The sequence below is a fragment of the Pogoniulus pusillus genome, chromosome 9 (genome assembly GCF_015220805.1).
Source record: "Pogoniulus pusillus isolate bPogPus1 chromosome 9, bPogPus1.pri, whole genome shotgun sequence".
Taxonomy (NCBI): Eukaryota; Metazoa; Chordata; class Aves; order Piciformes; family Lybiidae; genus Pogoniulus; species Pogoniulus pusillus.
In genome coordinates this window covers 6,947,751-6,958,452 of record NC_087272.1, presented here as the reverse complement: position 1 = coordinate 6,958,452, position 10,702 = coordinate 6,947,751, and the positions used below count along the sequence as shown (strand labels likewise).

At 43.8% G+C, this 10,702-nt stretch overlaps 1 long non-coding RNA gene across 4 annotated transcripts in view; it reads right to left on the bottom strand.

The window, feature by feature from the left end:
- The window catches only part of LOC135177997 (uncharacterized), a 70,785-nt gene that overhangs the window by 28,690 nt on the left and 31,393 nt on the right, over window positions 1–10,702 (bottom strand). The gene's annotated exons all lie outside the window — the stretch shown is intronic.

Sequence of the window (10,702 nt, the reverse complement as noted above, 5' to 3'; positions counted from 1 at the left end):
TCACAGTGACTTACTGTTGTCCGTCTCAAGGTAGTGGAAGACTGAACCCACATGTACAAAAATGGAGGAAACAACAGTGGCAAGGACAAGAATGACAAGAATAAAAGATGATCAAATAGTTTTAAATACTTAATTACACATGTTAACATAAAGAGTCATCTTAATGCTTTTGTTTTCAATGCCTGCCAGGAAAGTAAAGGTTACTTGCAAGATCAGTGCCTTAACTCTCAATGTCTGCCCTTTTCTCCTTTTTCTTCCAGCTTTTATTGCTGACTACAATGTCACATGTACAGAATATCCACTTGCTCAGCCGGAGCCAGTTGTCCTGCCTGTGTCCCCTCCCAACTTCTTGTACAGCCCCAGCCCACTCAGTGGCAGAGCAGATATCAAGTAGAAAAGATCTTAGCTCTGTGTAAGCTCTGCTCAGCAATAACTAAAATATCCGTGCCAACAACACTGGTTTCATCACAGATCCAGACACAGAATCATACAAGATAGAATGAAGAAAATCGACCCTGTTCCAGCCAACAAAGAGTTCCAGTCTTCAGCTGGCAGAGAATGAAAAACAATTGTGTTTTGGTGCTAGAGTTCTTTCTCTGTTTTAACGATTAAAAGCTTGAGGCAGTCATTAAATGACACTGGACCTATAAGTGATATGCTGCCTGTTGCTGTTGAGTATCTACTCAGTGAAATGAGGCAATATTGTCTTAACTTGCATCCCAGGTGTAAGGAATTCTCTTTTTTTTTTTCTAGTGTATCTCAATTCTATTGTACAAGACTCATCCTTGTACCACTCATCATTTGAACCACGGGGAGAGTAAAGTGAAATCAGCCTACTGTTATTTCTATTCCATTGATTCTCATCAAAGAGATTAAAAGGATTTTACTTTACTACTCCCCACGAAACTATGTAATATAGGCAACAATCAATAGATGCTCTCAAAGGAGACACTCTCTTCCTGAAAGCTATTTAAGTGTACATTAGCATGAAAAAGGCCAAGAAAAAGTAGATTTAAACATGTCATTGCCAAATAAAGACAGAAAACGGCTCTGTCTTCTGCAACACGAGTACCTGTCCTCAGGGGACGCTTGTAGATTCACACTACATTAGATCAGTTGGTAACTGAGTTACTTCAATTAAGGTAACTATTATCTTGTATTCTTTCTGATTAATTCTGAGTAGATTTGAATTACTTTGTTTGAACATCCATACTTTTTTCTGCATAAATTGCCTTTGAAAAACGTTCAGCACACTTGTCAGCTGATAGACTGGAGGTTACATCTAAAGTGTTGCAGACATTTTGCCACTTAAAAAAAATCTTAGCTTTAATCCTCATGATTCATATATTGTCAAGTGTCATTACCCAAAAGCACAATTTGTAGCTGTGATAAATTAATGCCTGAAGGCTAAATCAATGTATTTATGATCAAAGACAATTCAGAAAAAAATCCATTCCCACCAATTATAAAAATGTGGCTATTAACACTGTCCAAATTTTGTAGCCTGCTTCTTAGCTTTATGAAGTTCTTCTATATTTCCACTTCCTTACTTGTTCAGTCTTTTTTTCATGTAGCTGTTGTGCAATTTAGTGCATTTACCATCATCACTCCTAAAGCATCTGTGTATGTCCAATGTAAATGAACTGTAGTATTCATGTGCCCAGCTGTTGCTTTTGAATGCAGCCAGACCTCCAGCAGACAGGTTGCTCCTACATCTGGTGTCAAAGCCTTTCAGGTGTGAGTAGGCTCTGTAGTCATTTTAGAAGTGTATAGACTACATGTCTTCTGTTAACATCCACATATAAGCACTAATTCAAACCTCTAGTTATAAGGACAGTTTATCTGCTGTATTTATAGAGGCACTCAGGTGAATTATTGTCAGAGATTAAATTTGTCAGTGGGAAGCATTCCTGTGCATACTACTAAGAACACTCCTGTTTTCCAGTTAAGCAGCAATAATAAATCACATAACACAACAATATTCATAATAATGAAGCTCTGTAGGATAAGCTGACACTCAAGGTAAAAACTAAGACTGTTGTAGACTTCAGCTAAATAACTGTAGCTCCCAAGATCTGTCCTTAGCTGAGAAAATGACAGAAGAATAAGCAATACCTGAGAGTGAATTTTGGCAAGTGAGATTTTACATATACCAATGAGTAGTCCTTAAGACAAAAAGCTTTGTTTTAAACAGACGTTCACATTTCAGTACTACTGACAAGCCTCTTGGCTTCTGTGGATTTGACTAATAGGGCTACAAACAACGGAATGATCTTTGTAGATCAGCTGACAAACAAAAGGTCTGCCCCTTCACAACTGTTTCTAAAGAGTACATTGATAGAAGTTAAAAGAAACAGAAAATACCTGAGCTACGATCACCTGAGCTAACAAACTAAGAACTCTGTACAACTGTGCACCTGTTAGAATACTCCACTGCTCTTGAGTGCTCGTATGTCTCTCTTGCCTAAAACACTTTAGCTCAAGCTCTTTCTTCATCATGAAAGATAGAAACAAATTATATTCCCCTTGGCATCCTCTGGAGTGTGGCAAGGTATTTCATAAATCAGCAATATGATTAATCTACTTTCCTATAAGTTAGCAGCAATTAAGCATTCACACTTTGAAGTCACTGAGGCTGGAAGTCAGCATCTGCTATGATGCAGCTATTATTCAACAGCTTACAGATTCAGACAGAGCATGTTACATCCATAGCTCACAGTCTAAAGATTTATACATAACCACAAGGATCGTACAGTTGTTTAAATAAAGACTATACTCATCACAAATTACCCACTTCTGTGCCATAAGATGCAACATTTACTTTAACAATAATGATTTTGCCTTTTTTTTTTACTCCCCAGAAAAATCTGTGTTCAAGCACTCTGTCATATATGAAGTTGCAACAGACAGCTGTTCTTAATGCACAGCAGAACTATGCTATTTTAAATATATGGCCAAGCTTTCAGCCCTCCCTTCACCCTTCATCAATATACAGGAAATTTCTCCTAGACATGACACTCAGGTTGTCTCAGGAAATTATGTGTGCCCACAGTGCCAACAACCATGAGAAAGAAAGGAAATTTAACTATTCTTGAGATATGAGAAGCAAAGGTATTCGAGTACTCCTAAAAAATCTTAAAAGTAAAAAAAGAGAGAAGTGGATCACAGTTAAGAGTCTTCTAATCCCAAACCAAACAAAGAAAACAATGAGTTATGTAGAAATGTGCACCTTTCCTTTGCTTTCTTCAAAATAGCTCAGGGGTAGTAATCTGAAGTGCATTCTTTCAGGTTTTAGCTCTGGGAGAATATGTGTGTTGAAACTTTTCCCATCATGAACAAAGAATGGACAAATAGATACAGAAAGAAAAGCCAGTAGAGAGAAATAAATTATAATAAATTAATTAAATTTGTTGGAAGAAACCTCCAAGCTCAGCCAGTCCAACCTAGCACCCAGCCCTGTCCAATCAACTGGACCATGGCACTAAGTGCCTCAGCCAGGCTTTTCTTCAACACCTCCAGGGATGGTGACTCCACCACCTCCCTGGGCAGCCCATTCCAATGCCAATCACTCTCTCTGGCAACAACTTCCTCCTAACATCCAGCCTAGACCTACCCTGGCACAACTTGAGACTGTGTCCCCTTGTTCTGTTGCTGGTTGCCTGGGAGAAGAGGCCAACCCCACCTGACTACAGCCTCCCTTCAGGTAGTTGTAGACAGCAATGAGGTCCCTCCTGAGCCTCCTCTTCCCCAGGCTAAATAAACCCCAGCTCCCTCAGCTTCTCCTCAGAGGGCTGTGCTCCAGGCCTCTCACCAGCTTCATTGCCTTTCTCTGGACATGTTCCAGTATCTCAACATCTCTCTTGAATTGAGGGGCCCAGAACTGGAAACATGACTCAAGGTGTGGCCTGACCAGGGTTGAGTACAGGGGAAGAATAGCCTCCCTTGTCCTACTGGCCACACTGTTCCTGATGCAGGCCAGGATGCCATTGGTTCCCCTGGCCATCTGGGCACACTGCTGGCTCATATTCAGCTACTATCTACCAGTATCCTCAGGTCTCTTTCTTCCTGGCTGCTCTCCAGACACTTTATCCCCAGCCTATAGTGCTGCATGGGGTTGTTGTGGCCAAAGTGAGGAACCCTGTACTTGGCCTTGTTAAATCTCATCCCAGCCTGTCTAGGTCCCTCTGCAGGGCTCTCGGACCCTCCAAGAGATCAACACCTGTTCCTAATTTGGTGTAATCTGCAAACTTACAGATGGCAGACTCAATAGCTTGGTACAATCAACACACTTGTACTTGGTGCTATGCTGGGGTATTTATTTAAGGATTTGAGCCCATTCCACTTTAAAGCAAACACTAATTGCAGTTTGACACGAGAAGAAGGTTAAGCCTTTATTCAGAATTTCATGTGATCATAACATGGAGTTTAGTATTCTAAAGGGTAGAATCAGAGCAGCAAGTAGAATTGCAGCCCTGGACTTCTGCAGAGCTAACTTTGTGCTCTTCAGAGACATGCTTGAAGAAATCCCATGGGCTAAGGCTCTGGATGGTAAAGGAGCTCAAGAAAGTTGGCTAATTTTTAAAAGATCACTTCCTCCAAGCCCAAGCCAGGTGTTTTCCCCTGAAATAAAGATCAGGTAGATGTTCTAAGAGACCTGCATGGTTGAATAAGGAGCTCCTGAAAGAAATCTCAGGGAAGAAGGAATCTCACAATTCATGGAAGAAGGGATTGGTTACGTGGGAGAACTATAGAGAAGTACTCAGGGGTTATAGGAAGGCAATAAGGAAGGGCAAAGCCCTCTTGGAACTGAAGCTGGCAAAGGAGGTAAAAGAGAACAAGGAGGGCTTCTTCTAATACATCAGTAGAAAAAGGAAGATCAAGGTGTGGGGGCACTGCTAAATGAGGAGGCAGCTTTGATAACTGAGGATGCAGAGCAGGCAGAGTTGCTGAATGCCTTCTGTGCTTCAGTCTTTACACCTAAGGCTGAACTCCCCTATGGTACTCCAGACCCTGGGTGAAGGAGAGGAAGCCTGGAGGAGGGAATGCTCCCCACTGGTCAGTGCAGACTGAGTTAGAGATCAGTTATACAAATTGAACATTCACAAGTCCATGGGGCCTGATGGGATGCACCCAAGGGTGCTGAACTGGCTGATATTATTGATCCACCACTCTCCATCACTTCTGCCAATTTGTGGTGGACAGGAGAGGTGCCTGAGGACTGAAGGAGAGCCAATGTCTCTGCAGTCTTCAAAAAGGGCAAGAAAGAGGTTCCAGGAAACTACAGACCAGTCAGCCTCAGCTCCATCCCTGGAAAAATGATGGAGCGGATCCTGTTGGAGGGCATCTCAAGGCACTGGGAAGAGAAGAAGGTTATCAGGAGTAGTCAGCATGGATTTGCCAAGCGGGAGTCATGCTTAACTAACCTGATAGCATTCTATGATGCCATAACTGAATGGGTAGATTCTGAGAAACCAGTGGATATAGTCTACCTTGCAAGGCCTTTGACATCATCTGCCATGACATTTTATTCATTTTATTGAGCAAACTGTTGGATGGAAGAGCTGACAGTGATGTGGATTAGGAATTAGTTGCAAGACAGAGTTCAGAGGGCGGTGATCAATATAGCCAGGTCCAGATGGAGAGCTGTGACTACTGGTGTCCCCCAGGGATCAGTACTGGGGCCAGTCCTGTTCAACATCTTCATCAATGCCATTGATGAGGGCACAGAGTGTCTGCTCAGCAAGTTTGCTGATGACACCAAGCTGGGAGGCTTGGCTGATACAGCTGAAGGCTGTGTGGCCATCCAGAGAGACCTGGACAGACTGGAGAGCTGGGCACAGAGGAACCAGATGAAGTTCAACAAGGACAAGTGCAGAGTCCTGCATCTGGGGAGGAATAACAAACTGCACCAGCACAGGCTGGGAGGTGAACTGCTGGAAAGTAGTCCTGTGGAGAAGAACCTGGGGAGTCCTAATGGATAAGAAGTTAACCATGGCACAGCAATGTGCCCTTGTGGCCAAGAAGGCCAATGGGATCCTGGGGTGTATTAGGAGGAATGTGTCCAGCAGATCAAGGGAGGTTCTCCTTCCCCTCTACTCTGCCCCAGTGAGAGCCCATCTTGAGTACTGCATTCAGTTTTGGGCTGCCCAGTTTAAGAGGGACAGGCATCTACCAGACAGGGTCCAGCAGAGGGCTATGAGGATGATAAGGATACTGGAGGGCATGGCTTATGAGGAGAGGCTGAGGGACCTGGGGCTTTTTAGTCTGGAGAAAAGAAGACTTAGAGGGGATTTGATAAATGTTTATAAGTATCTGAAGGCTGGCCAGGAGTGGGGGGGACAGGCTCTGCTCACTTGCTCCCTGGGATAGGACAAGGAGCAATGAATGCATGTAAGTTGCAGAAAAGGAGGCTCTGCCTCAACACAAGGGGGAACTTCTTTTCTGTAGGGTCACAGAGCACTGTCAGAGGTCACGGAGTCTCCTTCTCTGGAAGTTTCTGGAGACTTTCAAGGCCTGTCTGGATGTGTTCCTCTGTGATCTGTGTTAGATAGTATCATCCTGCTCCAGCAGAGGGGTTAGACTCAAAGATCTCTTTGGGTCCCTTCCAACCCCTAACATCCCATGATCCTATGAACTCAGGCAAAAGTCCTACTACAGAATACTTAAGTGCAAGAAAGTTCAGAATTTCTTCTCATTTTAATTTTATATTCTTCTAAATCACCTGTCTTTTATAAAGGTCTTACCTCAAACTGTCAGCATTACATTACAACAATAATAAAGTGACTTTTTGCTGACCTGTCACCTTTGAAATTCTAGAATGACACAAAAGAGCTGAAAAATGGATGTTATTACATCCAGTGCTCTTCTGTGAGAACAGGTCTATGGTGTTTTTTTCAAAGCAATCATAAATTGGTTATGGCTGTTTCATGTTATTATGCATACATGAGCGTGCTAGTTTGAAGCTAGCTAGAATGTTTTAGTAAGAAGAACTAGATTACAGGCTGTGAGAATGAAACAATGGTGATGTCTACTTCATTCAGAGGCTTGCTGAGATATACAAGAACATAAATATAGATAACAGAGTCGCTTGCTGTCTGAGCTCTGTGGGCTGCATCTCTCTCCAACCTAACCTCACATCTCTGTGATTAATCCACCTGCTTCCTAACCCTCCCAGCCAACCCTCCATACTACCTTAAACATAAAGCAAGATCTTGGGTAAAGTTGAGGGGTAGGGGGAAGGTGGAAAGGTGGTTGAGAGGCCCTCCTTGGGGACTTAGATTTCTGGGTGGGGAGTTGTGTTTCTGTATTAACTTTTTCCTTGTCTATTTCTGTCTATAACTGTATATACTGTAAATACCTGCTTGCATGTTGTGCTAAGCTGTAAATATAAAGCTTCATTCAATTTCCAGAGTCTGGGTGATTTCCCAAGTGTGGGGAGGCAGGTAACACCTAAACCATCACGATGAGGAGAAAGTCTAGTGAGTATAATAAAACCCATTAAAAACATGTATGTCACAAAGTACAAAACTATCTAGCTGAAGATAAGTAGACACTGGGTAAGACATAATAAAGCTCCCAGGACTTAATCTACCTACACAAAAGTGAGATTTCAACGCCAAATCAAAAGGACAAATGTCTGTTATCTCTCTGTTTTCATAAACTGAACCTTAAGTATTTAAGTGGCATCTTAATACAATGTCACTTCAGCCATATCTTTATGAGATGAAGTGGTTCCCTCTACACAGCAGCATAATGAACACCACCAAACTTCATCTTGCAAGGGTTTCACCTGGTGGCTAGATAGTTTGTCCAGCTTTTGGACTTGTACATCTTCATAGGTTACATGTAGTGCATTTGTGGGAAAGGTGGCATAGGTTTACATGGTTTAAAAACCTTGAGTTAACAGCAGGAACTGGTCTAGACTAAAACATGCTGTATGAGTTTCTACACATGCATTCTAGTAAGTTTTCCAAATGCTCATTGCATAGCTTGACAACATTCCTTTTGTGCTCTCTTATGAGGGGCTTCACTTGTGAAAATCACAACTTTGCCAACTTTGCATATGGCAGAAAAGTTCCCTCTATGATCATATTTGCCATGATTTTAGTTGCCTCATTACCTCAGCAGACCTTTTGGACAGCAGAGCTTTCTAGTCTGCCCACAGTTTTAATTACTGCAGCACTGCTAATTGAATTACCAAATCCCCAGGCATTCCACCAAACCAGGCTCAGTTTTCACCACGGTATTCCATTAATCTAAAAATCTTTTCAATCTGGATAATTATTTCCATTTTGCAATTCCATCCATTATCTTACTTTACCCTCCCATTACAGCCATTTTGCATCCCATCATCAGTACTGGTGCTATTGCTCTGCTTTATAAATACTACAGAAATAAAAGTTACTCCTCAGTCTCCACTGAGACCGATGCTCCTTTTCTAGTGTTAGTTATCAATATAGCATTTCAAATACATCTCTATCATAGAATCAACCAGGTTGGAAGAGACCTCCAAGATCAGACAGTCCAACCTATCACCCAGCCCTAACCAATCAACTAGACCATGGCACTAAGTGCCTCATCCAGGCTTTTCTTGAAGACCCACAGGGACAGTGCCTCCACCACCTCCCTGGGCAGCCCATTCCAATGCCAATCACTCTCTCTGGGAAGAACTTCTTCCTAATATCCAGCCTATACCTACCCTGGCACAACTTGAGACTGTGTCCCCTTGTTCTATTGCTGGTTGCCTGGGAGAAGAGGCCACCCCCCACCTGGCTACAATGCCCCTTCAGGTAGTTGTAGACAGTAATAAGATCACCCCTGAGCCTCCTCTTCTCCAGGCTAAACAGGCCCAGCTCCCTCAACCTCTCTTCATAGGATTTGTGCTCCAAGCCCCTCACCAGCTTTGTTGCCCTTCTCTGGACATGTTCCAGCACCTCAACATCTTTCTTGAACTGAGGGGCCCAGAACTGGACACAGTACTCAAAGTGTGAGCCTTGCTATAAAAAAAATGCTGTCAAGAAATGTATCACAACTTAATTTTACACTGTATGCAAGTGTAACCATTTGAAATCATAGAATCAGTCAGGGTTGGAAGGGACCACAAGGATCATCTAGTTCCAACTTCTCTGCCATGGGCAGAGACTATCTACCCTAGATCAGCCTGGCCAGAGCCTCATCCAGCCTGGCCTTAAACATCTCTAGGGATGAGGCCTCAACCACCTCCCTGGGCAACTCATTCCAGGCTCTCACTACTCTCATGTTGAACAACTTCCTCCTCACATCCAGTCTGACTCTCCCCACCTCCAGCTTCGCTCTACTCACCCTAGTCCTGTCACTAAATGATTAGCCTAAAAAGCCCCTCCCCAGCTTTTTTGTAGGCCTTCTTCTGATACTGGAAGGCCACAATAAGGTCACCTCAGATCCTCCTCTTCTCCACACTGAACAGCCCCAACTCTTTCAGTCTGTCTTCATAGGAGAGGTGAAATGATAGGAGGAGAAATGGATAGCTAGCTCATCAGGCACAGGAAAGGGGAAAGCAGAGTTCAAGAGAAGGCCAAAAACTGCAAACTTCAGCTGCCACCATAAACCACAATACTACGTATCATGGTTTTTAGTTTTCTTGGCAGTTAAACGAAGATTCCTTCTGTACACAACTATCCTGTTCCTGTGCTAATCATTGTCTGGTTTCTTCTGAATGGGCATTGATATTCTGTTACACTAGTTCTTACAAGTAGTCTTCATTCCTCAAAAATTAAGGATTCCAGTCTTTAAACACCAGGTCCAATATCCCACCAAGCCTCCAAACTGAAGTTCACAGAGAACATAAGTTGCACTGGAATTTTTTCTCCACTTTCTTCTTCAGAGCTGATTTCAGATGTGAAACCTGTGTTCTGACTTTTCTGATAGTATCACAGTATCATCAGGGTTGGAAGAGACCTCACAGATCATCAAGTCCAACCCTTTACCACAGAGCTCAAGGCCAGACCATGGCACCAAGTGCCACGTCCAATCCTGCCTTGAACAGCTCCAGGGACGGCGACTCCACCACCTCCCCGGGCAGCCCATTCCAGTGTCCAATGACTCTCTCAGTGAAGAACTTTCTCCTCACCTCCAGCCTAAATTTCCCCTGGCACAGCTTGAGGCTGTGTCCTCTCGTTCTGGCGCTGGCCACCTGAGAGAAGAGAGCAACCTCCTCCTGGCCACAACCACCCTTCAGGTAGTTGTAGACAGCAATAAGGTCACCTCTGAGCCTCCTCTTCTCCAGGCTAACCAATCCCAGCTCCCTCAGCCTCTCCTCGTAGGGCTTGTGCTAGAGGCCTCTCACCAGCCTCGTCGCCCTTCTCTGGACACGCTCAAGCATCTCAATGTCCCTTCTAAACTGGGGGCCCAGAACTGAACACAGGACTCAAGGTGTGGTCTAACCAGTGCAGAGCACAGGGGCAGAATGACCTCCCTGCTCCTGCTGACCACACCATTCTTGATGCAGGCCAGGATGCCCCTGGCTCTCTTGGCCACCTGGGCACACTGCTGGCTCATGTTCAGGAGGGTATCAATCAGCACCCCCAGATCCCTCTCTGTCTGGCTGCTCTCCAGCCACTCGGACCCCAGCCTGTATCTCTGCATGGGGTTGTTGTGGCCAAAGTGCAGCACCCTGCAGAATAGTACAGAATTCACAAACTATAATACCCTCTCTACCAGGTCA